This window comes from Aphelocoma coerulescens, chromosome 5, assembly GCF_041296385.1.
Source record: "Aphelocoma coerulescens isolate FSJ_1873_10779 chromosome 5, UR_Acoe_1.0, whole genome shotgun sequence".
NCBI classification, from domain to species: Eukaryota; Metazoa; Chordata; class Aves; order Passeriformes; family Corvidae; genus Aphelocoma; species Aphelocoma coerulescens.
The window spans coordinates 59,748,680-59,763,099 of NC_091019.1; the positions used below are offsets into that span (position 1 = coordinate 59,748,680).

General features: G+C 43.6%; 1 pseudogene; it reads right to left on the reverse strand.

The window, feature by feature from the left end:
• Positions 1–1,480: 1,480 nt before the first annotated feature.
• Positions 1,481–11,317, reverse strand: LOC138112066 (SHC SH2 domain-binding protein 1-like; annotated as a pseudogene).
• Between the last annotated feature and the right edge of the window lie 3,103 nt (positions 11,318–14,420).

Below are 14,420 nucleotides of genomic sequence, written 5' to 3' on the forward strand. Positions count from 1 at the left end.
ACCTTATCACTCTCCAACTCCCTGACAGGAGGGTGCAGCCAGGTGGGGGTTGACCCCTTCCCCTAGGTAACAAGTGACAGGACAAGAGAACATAGCCTTAAGCTGTGTTGTAGGGGGGTTAGGCTAGACATTAGCAAGAATTTCTTCACAGAAAAGGGGGTTAGGCACTGGAATGGGCTGCCCAGGGAGGTGGTGGAGTCACTGTCCCTGGAGGTGTTGAAGGAAAGACTGGATGTGGCACTTAGTGCCATGGTCTGGTGGACAAGGTCCTGTTTGGTCACAGGTTGGACTCCATGATCTCAGAAGTATTTTTCAGCCTTACTGATTCTGTCCTAAACCTGCTGCCACCCTGCTGAGCAAAACCCCCTCCCCAAGCCTTGCTCGCTGCCGTGACCCCAGCCCGATGCAGCTGCACATCTGCAACCGCTTAGGCCGCCCCAGCGCCTCTCGGTGGCTCTCCCGGCCGAGCAGCTACGTGCCGGCTGCTCCGGAGCAGCCCGAGGGAAGGAGGGGCGGCTGGCCCGGGCTGCCCGAGAGCCGCAGGAGCGGCAGCTGCTGCCTCCCGCCCCCGGGGCGCGGCGGGACGGGGAGGGGAAGGAAATGGGGACAGCGTGGGATAGGCAGCAGGAGCTGGAGGATCGGTGAGGCTTGCGGCTGAGGAAAGGCTGGGAAACGGTAGAGCTGTAGCTTCATACAGTAAGGCAGGAGGAAATAACATTTCCATAGCAAAGCAAGATCTGCATTTGGGACAAGACAGGTTGCAAAGCGCAGTATTTCTCCTTGTTTAGTTTCTTGCACCAGTCTTACGGCATCATGGTTAAAAGCACAAGTTAAAGCTGTGCAAGAACGATGCCAGAAAGAGAGATGTTCTTGCGCTCTATTCACCTTAACATTGAATGTCCTGAGTTGGAAGGGATCCACAAGGATTATGGAGGTCTCAGCTCCTGGTCCTGCACTGGACGATCCCAAGAATCACACCATGTGTTTGAAAGCATTATGCAAATGCTTCTTGACCTCTGTCAATCTTGGTGCTGTTGATTTTTTTTTGTTGTTTTTATTTTTTTTATATATATATATATTTTAGCCCCAGTCTTTTAATAAGGATTTGACTTGAGAAATAAAGGCGTGACATCAAAGCACAAAACGTAGCGTGGGATCTGATTAATAACTTAAGAAACTCAACTACAAGCAGTCTTAGCATTAGGCTTTCCCTTCACTCGGGTATTTATTTCAAAGTCACTGTATGGGAAGCATTTAGGTGTTCTCTACCATATTACCCACACTTGCAGCAAGGAAGCAAAGTTTCCACATGCACTATATATACTGTTAATACATATTTCTTGCATTTTAGTAACATTCTGGAAGGGTGGTGGAACATTTCCTTGGAAAGCAGCAGTGAAAGAATACCTTGTGCAAATCTGCTACTGCAATGTCAGTAGGAGTCAGGACAGTCAGAAAAGTACCAAAACTTACTTTCCTATCAGCAGAGACAAACATTTGCTGTGGTGCTGCCATCAGCTTCTGTAATTCCCAGTTTGCTCAGTCATTTCTTGTCACTTCATCTGGCTCTTCTTTGTAGAAGTAGCCCCAAGTTCATTTGCAATTTCACAGTTGCCTTCCGTTTGCTCAGAAATCTCAGCTCTCTCATGAAGCTGCACATTCAGTTGTTCATGCCTGAAGCCTCTACACAGGCTGGTCATCCCCCAGCTGGGTGGGCTGTGTGTTCCCTTTTGTTCTGGCTGCTGAATCATCTTTTACACCAGAGAGCATCATTGGTCTAACCAGAACCACACCATACCCTTCATGATTATGGATCATATTCTTGACCATGGTTACCTTGGGAATGTCATAATATTAATCTAAGAAATTGTAAGTATTCCCTCCTTGCAGCTACATGCCATTGTTCAACAAGAGTGCATGCACTACCTGGCATCACACAGATCTGAGTTTTTCATTAATAGCTTGGCTGATGTCTGCACTGTTATGCCTCTGGTTTCACATTTTAACACACAACTCTCCAGGGTGGTTTTCCCATGATGGACACTTTAAACCACCTTCACAACGTCATGTTGCACTCACTTCAAACTGGAGATCCTTACATTGGCTTCTGTATAGTCAAGAATGGTATCTCCTTTCTCTTGGTGTATTTTTAAATCACAGTATCTTCTCACAGGCAATAGCCTTTGAGTTCAACTGGATCAGCACTGCAGAACAGGCCCTCTAGAACACAGTGACCAGGACAGATGATGACTGTGTATGCTTCCTAGAAGGCATTTACAGCTGTCAGTGGATCATGGTGAAACTGTATTTCTAGGTGTTCACCACAACCAGCTACAAGCTCAGAATCACAACATGTTCTGGGATGTCAGAATGCAACCTCATCAAGGCTCAACACAAAGTAATCCAAGTTATCCTTCTCCTTCTTCCCGTCCCAGTCCTCCAGATGCACTGGTAGAGGAGCCTGAGATGCTGTACAGCTTGTGATGTCTGGGTCGAACTCCCCTGACTCATCACACGCAACCCACAGCTCCTGCATTGGTATCTGGTGTCCCTTAAGCTTCAAGGGTTCCTGCTGTCCCATGACTCACACAAGAAAAGCTGAGTTGCACAGCTGCTTTTCAGAGCTGAGTTCTCCATTCTAGCCACTCCCACAAGAACCTCAGACAATTTGTATGCCAGATTTCCTGCCATCCACATGGTGCAAAGACTTTGTACAGGCACTCAGCTGTGAATTGTGTCACCTCAGAAGTTTTGCAGTGTTAAGGAAGAGTTTGGACCTTATGTTCTGAGGCAGAGTCAGTCTATTTCAGCTCGAGCTGGTGCCTCTGGAGAGGGATCCTAAACAAAGAAATCCCTGGGCCTTTATATCCTCACAGTCTGTGCACCTGATCTTCATGTGCTCTTCCTGTGCCCAATGGTGGTTTATGGTCTGGAGTCTTCTAACACCTCATGGAATTCTTTCTCCATGTCCACGTGGGCAGGCCATTAATTGATCTTATCTTCCATCCTGGGGCCCTTCAGGATCTCAACCCTTATCTGAAGATACCCAGTCTTTCTCTGTTTACTCCCCTGCTCAGCTGTCCATGCTAACAAACAGTTCATTTAAAGTTCCCTGACACCAAGCTTTGAGCAGGACCCACTCATGCTAAACTGTCAGCAACTTACAATTAAATTTAATCCTAGACAATTAATTTCTAATATTCTGTAAGTAAACTTTATGTAATCTCCAATGTGCAGTCAGCCAAGATGTAATCCTGGTAATCTCCAAATTGCTCATGAAACAAAAGATGATCAGTATGAAAAATATCTGGAGAAAGTACATTCCCGTTGGGCACAGTCTTTCCTAAAGCAGTGCCTGGTTTGTCACGACTACCACAGTCACTCCAGGAGCCAGCTGTCAGGAATGAGGCCACACTCAATTTAGAATTTTCATAATATTATTTATTTTACCAATAGGCCAAATTCTTGTATTCCAATTTAATTGCCCCGAGTAGCAACGATCGGAGACCCTTACAGCCAATCCGGCTATTTACCCACGATAAAAACCTTCTGCACAGCACACAGCCAGGCGGTCCTGTGCGGGAACACACCGTTCTCTGATTGTGCATGGAGTTTTATACCCCCTTAGCCCCTCCCAATTCCGCCTATTGTCCTGCCCCCAAGGTCTGGGGTGATTGGTAAGGTTCTAATAAAAGTCTCTTGAGTTGGCTCGGGTCTATGAGTGAAGTATTAGGACGCTTCATTGGTTGTATTCTCCGTCCAATAGCTTGGGGTTTGTCAGGGGTTCGATTTCTGGGCTGCCCCTCCTTTGGTGACATCGTCTGGGTCTTTGGCGGGAAGGCTCCTCATTGAAATTCAGGGTTGCCATGGAGCTACCTGCAGTCCTAACAGTCGGTGGTTAAATTTAGCTATAGGGCAAGCACTTCCGGGGCTTCTCCTGACTTGATTTTTAAGGATTTATTAAAAGAGATATAGTTTTAAAACACTATTTTAAAGTCTATAAAGTCTTAACATTAATAAACACATTTAACCAGTATGTAACTCTTATCCTGAACATTTAAACGTTATTATAAGTGAAACTTAAGGTTGAAGTAGAACTTGGAGTGGGGATATGAAACTTGAAAAGGGGAACAGAAAATAAAAGAGGTTTACCTTGAGTTTCATAAACAAAATTTGAAAAGGGGAACAGAAAATAAAAGAGGTTTACCTTGAGTTTCATAAACAAAATTAACACAAACAATTAATTTTTCTTTGTTGATGCGACAGCCATTTATTTCATTTATGATACATCACTCCAGACACTTGGCATCTTCCTGGAGCAGATCTGGGCTCTGCTGCCTTGGCTGCTCCCGCAGGCCACCGCCTCCCACAGCTGGCAGCAGCAGGGCCTGACTGTCCTCCCACGCCCCCCGGCAGCCCCAGCTCAGCAGGAATTCAAATAGGTGTTCCCACAACAAATCTTGCGAGAACCTTTGAGCCTCCATGGAGGCCCCTTTCGAGGCAGTATGGGGGCTGTTCTCTGGAGAATCATAGCTTGAAGAACTTCATTTGCATTGCTCTTTCTAGTGATAGCATCATCTATATAGAGTAAGATACTTAAGTCCCCTCTCCTTATCCTTTTTTCTTTTGCTTCTGTGTAGCTACAGTGAGAGGATCTTGACATCTTTGTGTTTTTTTCCCCCCAATAACCTCTCCAGTGAAGCTGGAGGATGTCTTATGGCTTAAGAACTACATCATCTATGTTTCTGACTAAACCAGTGAAAGAAAAATTGTGAAAGATCTCCATCTTCTTTGAAAATCTGAGAAACTAGCAATGTCTCGTTTGATTATTCTCAGCACAAAACAACTCTCACATCTCACATATGTGAGAAACAAAACTCGAAAACTCAAAATGGAAAAATCTGGACAGACCTTTGCAGAACAACACAGCCTGAAGTATTTACTAGAGAGCTCGAAAGAGATGTCTGCAAAACAACCTGACAGGGGAAATGAAGTAACTGCATACAAAGAAAAGGAAAAGAGTGAGGGAATTACTGGCCAGGATCGTCAGGAGACGTTTAAATCAAAAGGTAATTTAGAGCATGTACCCAAAGCTTCTAGACGACTGGGAGGAATTACACCTAGTAAGACACTGCAGAGCAGCCTGCCTTCTGAGGAAATGAATAACATGGGTGACAGGGAAAACAGTGCAAATCAGCTCAGCAGACCTCTCCTGGGAAGCCGGGTCACCACTGACACGCAGCAAGATTTCCAGAGAGAGTGGAAGTTCTGAAGGGATTTAAAAGCACTGGCAGCCTGTATAAAATATGACTGGGATGCTCTCTTTGTCTGAAACAGGAGGCACGGGGCTGGCTTAACATGACAGGAGCAGGCATTGCCTCGACCCTTCCGATTAGGTCCAAGGCATAGATCCATCCTTAGCACATGGAGGGGGTTATTTGAGCTGCAGCCCCAGCCTCAGAGCAGGAGGGCCGGGTCGAGCGGAACTGCTGCCCTGAGCCCTCTCCCTGGGCTGGGCAGCGGTTGCCTTGTGCTCGGGGGAAGGACGGGCTTGGCTTCAATCCCGGAGAGCTGCGTGTGCTCCCGCCGTGCCGCCTCCCCGAGCGGAGCATCCGCGGCTGCGGGAGCTGTGCCGGCAGCCAGCTCCGGCTGTCCCATCGCACAGTCCGCCTGCTCTGCCGGGAGCCCTGCCTGCCTCTTCCTCCGGCGGTGGCTGGTACCGGCTGGTGTGACCTGCGTGCCATGGGCGTTGGAAAGCAGCCACTGCTCCCTCCCGCCCAGCCCCCTTCCTCCCCTTCTGGAGCAAGGCTGTGCTGGGCTGTGCTTGATGCCTCGGGAGCTTTGCTGCTCCTTTCTCAAAGCTGCTCAGCCCCTGCTGGGCTGGCCAGACTTTCACACATTGGCTGTGACGGGAAGGCTGTTTAGAGCTGGATAATGTTTATAAAACCGCAGAAATTAACAGAAACTCAGTGTCCAGGAGCAGGGCTGAAACTACCCTTTTAAAAGACAAAAAAACCCCAATCCTAACAAAACCAGACATGACTCAGCCCTGAACTGGAAGCTGTGAGCTGTCGCCAGTGCAGTGCTGTGCTCTGGCTAGTGACTCTTTTTGAGAGACAAGGTGTGTTAGCTCAAGCTCTGTGCATTACCAGCACAACTGGCTGTGGTTTGGAAGAGCTGTTGGCTGGGATCCCACTGGTTCAGAACGGGGACAGAGCTTGCTTGCCTCTGCCTGTTAAAGACAACGTGGACTTGTTCTGAGTCTGTATTGTTTCTCTCATAATTACTGTTCGATTAGAGCGTTTAAGATATGTTTGTCTTTTTAATTTGGCTCTAGAATAGGGCAGGAAGCCCACTCCCAGTATACATAGTTTCCTTTAAGCCCAACCTGGCAAATTCTGATTACCTCCGAGATAGACAGTATTATGAATCAGTCCTGAGTGCTTCTGCAGACAAGCACATTCCTGCAGCAGAGCTCTCCTAAAAAATCCAGAGGCAGATGGAAAAACAGCTAAGGAGTAATTAAATGTGGCTGTTCCTTAAGAAACATGCCTGTAGTAGCAGCTCAGCTGGGCCCCATAAGCCAGGTACAGGATACAACCTCACTGCTGCAGTCTGCAGTCACAGTGCACTGGATGTCAGAGAAAGTGTTTTTGTATTGTTGAAGTGTGTTATTGTGTGGACCATCAAAGGTGGCTGGAAGTTCTGTTCAGCCTTCAGTGAGGATAAGCTTCTCCTTCACTGCTCTGAGCCTGGATGTTGCTCCTACTTGTAGGAGGGGTTAGACAAAGAACGGTGGGCAACTGGTGCCTGTAAAATAAACCAAAAGGTTTGTAGTAAGCGAGCAAACATTTGTGGGCTAACTGTATCTTGATGCTGGATGATAATGATGCTGGCATGAAATGTTAGTGGCTTACAAAATGAGAATAGCACAGTCAGAGCTCTCATCACCCCAGCTAATCCATGCACTGGCTAACACATGTCTGAATATGGCAGTGTTGGCTCAGCTGGGGGCTTGAAAAACGGAACAGTGGTAGTAGGCAGGTGATGGGAGAGGGATGTGGCTGTCAGCACAACAATGGCAAAGCATTCCGTTCTTAGGCAGAAATCTCTCTGCCTCAGGCCACCAGCCTCAGGCCTTCGGTTTTATGGCTGTGGGTATCTGATCTATCTACTAGGAGGCCATGGGGATTAGGAGTGACATGAGCCAAGAAATGAGTTCTTTGTTAGAACTTGTACAGACTAAGATACTCCATGAGCTAAAAGCTGCACTGCTGTTTTTACCCAAGCCAGCTAGTAGCTTTATGGAACCAGTAATAAATTGCTAAGAAGAGGTATTAGAGTTTTGATTGCAGGAAATAGAGTGGAAACAGGACACAGGGAAGCAGTTAGGCTTGCACTAGTCCACTAACTCTCTTAGTCTGCCTGGCTAAAGTGGTTTTGTTGGAGTTAAAGACCCCTCACAGACAGGTAGCTGTTGAAGTCAGTGACCATCACTTTCCTCTTACAGTGGAGAGGTGCTGAAAGAAAGAGTGCCCTCATCACAGTATTTGTTTATGCTCTTCAATCAGCAGGATGTGACAAAATAAAAGTAAAAAGAAGTGTTTTCAGCAAGATTTACAGTTGCCAGCCAATTCAGAGAAGGTGTTTTCCACGGCAAGTGAGAAGTGTTGTAGTGGACATCGGCAGGGAGGAGCAAAGCCTGGATAATACCAAGTTAATGACAAAAGGAACCTCTAGTGACAAAGCACCATGCACTGGACCAAACAGCAGAAGTCTCCAAATGATGCAGCAGCAGTCAGCAAAGATGGATTGTAAAGTGCTGAATGTTGTTTGGGCTTTTATTTTAAGGTAGCTCATTGTGATGGTTCTGGTTTACCATTGTGAGGGACAAGATTGTTTTGTTGTTGCAAAAGTGTTGCCTTAGAAAGGATTTTTAATAACTAGAAGAACACACCTACTTTTTAATAGGGATTTTTTAAATGTACATTTTGGACACTTGAGTGCCATGTTATCTGGTGTTGCTTAAAATATGTGTTCTGTATCTAAGCATAAATACCATAGGCTATGACAGTTGCTATAGCAACTAAGCATCTACTATTAAATAGCACCCACAGGCTGAAAAACCATGTGCAGCCTGTCAGTACACAAGGTATTCCTTTCTTTGCAGCCAGCTAAGTACAATATTTTCATCTCAGGAGCTAGTCTGTTTCTGATTAATGTGTTTGTGCTGGTCATATGAACATCTTTTCTCCCCCATCAGCTCTACCTTCCTTTGAAACAGCAGATACTGTAAGAACAAAACAGCCTGAAGTGGTTGCAAGCTGAAGAAGTTAATGAATAATTCCTTTTTCATATATTCTTGAACATACATTAGAGAGTGACTTTCAAATCTTTTATTCCACATTTGAGCTTGCACCTTTGCTGTTCTGCATCTTTTGATATTACAGTGTTTTGCTCTTGAAACCAGCCTTTCAGAAGGCACCATGCTGTTCCTAGAAGCCGTATCCTTGAAAATTACAATACCAGTGGGAAACTAATTTCTGCAGTCATGGCAGACTGGAGAATTATAATTCAAAAGCACAGCTAAAACTAAAAAAACTTTTAGGAATATGTGGTCCAGTTATTTCTTTTTAAGCTTGCCTTAAAGTTGGTAAGCATTTGGACCATGAAATCTAAGGGGAAAAAGTAGAAAAATATGAACACTGAGGTTCATGTGTGATAATAATTCTGGTGGTTGAGACTTCAGTAACAAGCTGTTGACAGCATTAGTTGTTTTACATTTTCCAAACCAGAAATGTGATTTTCTTTAGACCCATCATAAATAACAAGGAGGATAAAATTGAACATCAGTAAGAGAAATAAGCTGGTTATAGAAATGAATGCTTTCTCTGCAAGTTAAAATGACCCTCTGTGAGCCTTAAAGAGTAGAAGAAGGCTGTGATGGCTTATTGGAGTGTTTGGATTGTTTCCAAATTTTGTTTGAGTCCGATGAATCAATAGGTTAAAAGGAAAACGTACTGTAGCCACAAATTATTGCTGATAGCTTATCAGAATTACATAGTCTATAAAAATATAAATTATAGTAGGACCAAAACAATTGTAGTTTAATAAGGGTATCAAAAGGAGGATAAGAAGTAGGTAAACTAAGGCATAAAAAGGCATATTAAAAATGTGATTTTTTTCCCCCAAGAGAATGATTGCTAACACCTGTGTGCCTTCTCTGTTTAAAGGGTTAACCCAATTAGAAGCATGGCTATGAACACAGGTAACAGACTGTGAGATGGTCTTGTTCTCTGCTCCAGACCTTGATGGAAATGACAGCTTTGACTTTTGTAGCAATACAGGAATGTTAACTCCTGTCTCCTGGTGGTCTGCCAGTAGCCAGGGGTTTCCCAGCAATCATTTCAACATGTCTAGTATTAATGGAATAATAAATCTTTAATTTGTATTACTTACAAATAGCACCGAATGCCAACAGACTTGGGATAAAGTCGCTGGAGCTGCCGTGAGCAGTGGTACAGGATGTTGTGGAGAGTGGTTTGCCAAGGCAGAGAGGAAAGTGGGGCTCCCCAAAGAGTTGTTTAGAATTTGCTGGGTGTTTAGATACTGCATGGGGCTCAGATGAATGCCTGCCTGCCTCCTGCCACTTACATCCTCTCCAGGGAATCATGGACAGATCCTGTGAAGTTCCATCATCCTCCATTTTTTATTTTAATGCAAGGGAATGGTCTCTTTCTCCCCGTGATTTCCCTGTTTGTTTTCAGTTCTGGGTTGGGGTTTTTTTGCTGGTTTCTTTTTTTTTTTTTTTTTTCTTCTTTTCAGCCTATTGGTAGCCATCCTTTGAAAAAGGTGGTGTGTTTCTGCCATATTTGGATAAATATTAGAGCCTGATCTTGTGTCTGGCTCAACAGCTATTTGTATGGTGAGGATGAGCACACACACACTCCTCTGTACAGACTGTTCTACCTAACAGCAGCACAAAGTCTTACAGAGTTATGTTTACAGGACGTGAACTTTAGGGATATAAGAGGTACTAATGTTTTTCTCTTCCACTGTGAAGTCCACCATGCCCAGCAGGAGAAATAGGGTAGAGTCTGGTGCCCTCTTGTGACTACTTTAAACTCCTGGAAAAGCATCACCCTGTAACTTAAAAGCGGTCAGAACTTGAATTACACTGGAAAACACAAATTTATCCTAAACAAAAGCTGGAAATATAGAAAGGGGGAATTAACCTCTCAGTGTTATTTCTGAGATGAAACTTCTGCGTGGTTCAGAATAGAGGCAGTAGACTCACAACTAATATTTGACTGATGTGTTGAATATTTCAATGATATGTTACTTTCATGAAAGCTTTTCTTCATGCTATTCAACTAGATATGATACTAAAGGATGGACAAGTCAGGGTTATACATTAATATTGCACTACATCATGGAAGATTATGCCAAAGATTATACATTTCTAAATGAAAAAATCCCCAAATTCTCCGAATTCTGGGGGGTTGAAGTTATTATGATCTGATGCTACGATCCAACAAAAAAAGTTCAGATTCACATTTAATTTTCCCACAGCCTTCAGGGAGGAGGAGGATGACTATTTTCATGGCCTTGGTTTAATTTCACATTGATTTATTTGGAATGGGTTTCAATATCTCTAGAGGTATATAAAAAAAGATTATTTTCTGGGATTTTCCCTTGTGCAATGTTACTTCTTATCTTGGAATTTGACTAAGAACTTGTTCTAGTATCTCGAACTGAGTACTAGGAAGACAAAAAGAGAAATATTTAATATAATTTCCAGCTTCTCCCCTCTCATGAGAGGGGAATATTTCTGGTCAGAAAAGGGAATGACTCATCCTTTAACAAAGCAGGGAGGGTCCACTCAGCCTCTCATTAGGGAAAGCCCTGTGCTGAGTTATAAAATCACACACACCTTTGAATTCTGCTTTTGTGTAAACTGAAGTGGCCCTCTGACCTTTAGTTTCCCATCAAACCTTTCTGACACTGCAGTCTGCCTGTATCTGCTTCACACCACTGAGTACAGAGGAATATCCCCATTTGTCTTCTTCTTGTTTCTGATAAAACTTCAGATTTGTTCTTGGCTTGTCTAGAATCTCCTGATTTTTGTTGGTGGGCCATTCCCACAAGTCAAGACAGCAAGAAGTCGGTGATACTCCTGAATTGCCTTGTTGTTTAATGTACAATTTTCTTCCTTTTTGCATATCTCTCTGTCCAGTCCTGAGTTTAGTTTGAGACTTGGGCATTGTCCCTTTTGGGACACAGCTGTACCTGCCAGCAGTGCAGTGAAGTGCACCATTGCACTGAGAGCCTTATTTTAGGAAGGATTTGAACAAAAGAATTGGAGACAGTTAGAAACCATACATACATCTAAATGGAAAATTATAGGATTTTTTTATAATACCTTATAAAATGTCCTGTATCAAACACATTGCCTCATCACCTATAAATGTCAAACGTACAAGAATAAAAACTACCTGTAGTGGGTATTGTGAGCCTTGTCTTCTTGGCTATAGTTAAGAAAGGCAACACTCCCCTGCTCCAAATTAATCAAATAGGTAAATAATAGTGCTGTTGTCTTAAGTGTGTCAGAGACTCATCCCAGAAAACTGGTGCTAAGAAAGTGCTTCCCAACCCATGAAAGTAGTAACAGGAAGGGAAGAGCTTGAGAGTCAGAGTCCACATGAATAGATCTCCAAGAACTAGGGATTTGAGAGATTATTGCTGGTGGCCTCCTGTGTACAGCGGTGCAATGGTGTTACTGATGTCTTCAGTCCTGTACCCAGACAGGTACCATGAACCTTGTGAGTGCTTGGCCCTGAGTGTTTCCAGTCTGGAAATCAACTCTGCAGATCAGTATCACTCTTATCTTTTGAAAACAACAAGACACCTCCAAACACCAGAATATCACAGTGAGGAAAATCCCAGCAAAATCTCCAAGGGTCTAATGCCCATGTTAGCAGAAGAGACACAAAGTTAAAATGAAAGTCTGCATATTTTTTTTCTGATGCCCCAGCATAAATAGAAGCAAATAAGGTAATTTGAATCTGACCCTGAAAGTGCTGACTAATTAGAATTTGTGCTTTAATACTTCATCTTTGCCTGCACGCTGTTCCCTGCTCCATTGCAATAAGCTCTGAATATGCATAGACACACCTGCTCACGCTTTCTAGGATCTCCTGCAAGGGCTTGTATTTTAAACTGAGGAGCCAGACAATGCTCAAGGGAAGAAATGTCACATTTTACAGATGAGGAACTGTGATACAGGCTGCTGCATTACTAAGTAGCTTTCTGAACATGGATATTTGCATATTTGTTCAGAACGTCTGTGACTTAAAGTTTACAAGGCTTTTCAGGACTTTGTATATCATGCAACACTCTTTCCCCACAGTATCTCTCTTCTCTTTGATTCTTCATTACCCTCAAGAAATACTTCAAGACAGACCTTTGAACATAGAGGGGATGCTCTATGATCATGGACTGAAATGTACAGGCCCTGTCATCAACTGAGACTACCAAACAGGATGGATCATTTATGGTGCACCCAGAGGTTGCTCTTGTAGACAATATTCATGCGATGTTTTGTAAAATTTTTATCACGTCTTATCATCTCTCCTCAGCAGACTTCCTCTCCATCTGAAAGGCTGTTTTTAGCTTCCTTACCTCTGCATTTCACACAGGATGGAGTAAGAGTTAAGTCCTAAAAGTTATCAGTGATCTGAATTACAGATGAGACATAACGAGTTCAGAGCCCTACCCTTTCTTACCAACAGCTCATGATGGCAGCTACTAACATCTATTACCAGGCTATTAGTATTAGTCCAGTTTGGGATAACAGATATCTCTTTTTGTGCTTCACCTTCTTATCACTTTGAATCATGAGGCCATGCTGCATCTCTGCCGCAAACAGAAGCGCCCTCTCCTGTGCAAATGCTCACTTCGCAGGGAAAGAGGGAAGGCAGTGCCGTGCAAACCACCCCAGCAGGCGCTGGAAAAGATGGAGAGGACTGGTAGGTATCACATCCTCTAGACACCGGTTGCAGAAGACATGTTAGGAGATCCAGCTTCGGGGTTGCTGGCACCTGTATGCTTCCCTCAATGCCAAAGAGGTTAAAAAATTATTGCATCTCTCTGATGCAATCCCCCCACTCTTATTTGCTACTGTTAGTTTGTGGTGGTTTGAAAATAAGATGGGCATTCCAAACTGCAAGGGAACTTTGGCATCATTTCACTGTATGAGGAAGTGTCCTAAAAGACCTGTCCCACAGTGTGAGCTGTAGAATGAAAATATCCCCACTAAGAAAAGCCATTAGGTTATGGATATTTTTGAAAGCCTGGTTCTGAGTTAGATTTCATCACTCACTACTCAGCAGAAATATGACATTAGGTTGTACATTAGAGCAGCTACAAGGTCACCAACTGCAGAAGAAACTTCTGACGTGTAGGGAGTCTGAGTTCATTCCTATGGGGTGCCAGATTTGTAGCAAAATTGTAGCAATCCTCTTGAGACAAAATTTAATACAGAACATGAAAGCATTTCTTAATCAGGAATAGAATTTTACTTTAAAAAATTGTACTCCTCAGATATAATTTAAAATTGATGAATAAGCAAACAAATCACATACATCGTCTGCAAAATCTAGTTTGGCCAGCTCTAGTTCATAGCCAGAAATTATTCACTCCGTGTTTTACAGTCATACTTAAAATAATCAGCAATGAACTTATCTCCCTGGTACATTATAAGTGTCTGAGACACATGTAAAAATAAGGTAATATTTTATTTATACAGTAGCCCACTCTTCTTTAAGTCAAATTATGGAAGTTATACCCAAGTAAATGCTGAGTATAAAAGAGTGAAATTTTCTAATCCCACCCCCTCACACTGGTGAGCAGCTTACCTGCTCTGAGCCTTACCTGGCCATCTAAAGACCAACTGGGAGGCACAGCCTAGGTTATACTCTCTAACTTGTCTTATAGCTTGAGCTGAGTTGGGGAAGTTGGGAGCCAAGGCTATGTTGAGAATTGCAGATCTGATGTAGCAGGTGAACCTTTCTTCACAGCATGAAGCAGTCCCTGTGGGTCACTGGTGGTGTCTCTGTAGGAGGAACGGTGGAAAGGCCCACACAATCAATCCACCCCTCAGATCTACTCTGAACTGAGAAGTGCCCTTTGCTGGGTATCTCACATGTGTGCCAGTGCTGAGAGCTTTCCTTTGCCTGAGTGGCACAGTCAGATCCTGTCTGACAAAATAGATCGCGTGCTTGAATTATCAAATAAGAAACAGTCACTTTATCTGATGGGATATTTTAACAGCGTGGAATGTTTCTTGATGCCTTCATTCAGCCATAAAGCTGCTTTTCTTTTTATCCAAAGAAGTCAGAATTCGCAGTTTTCCCATGAGG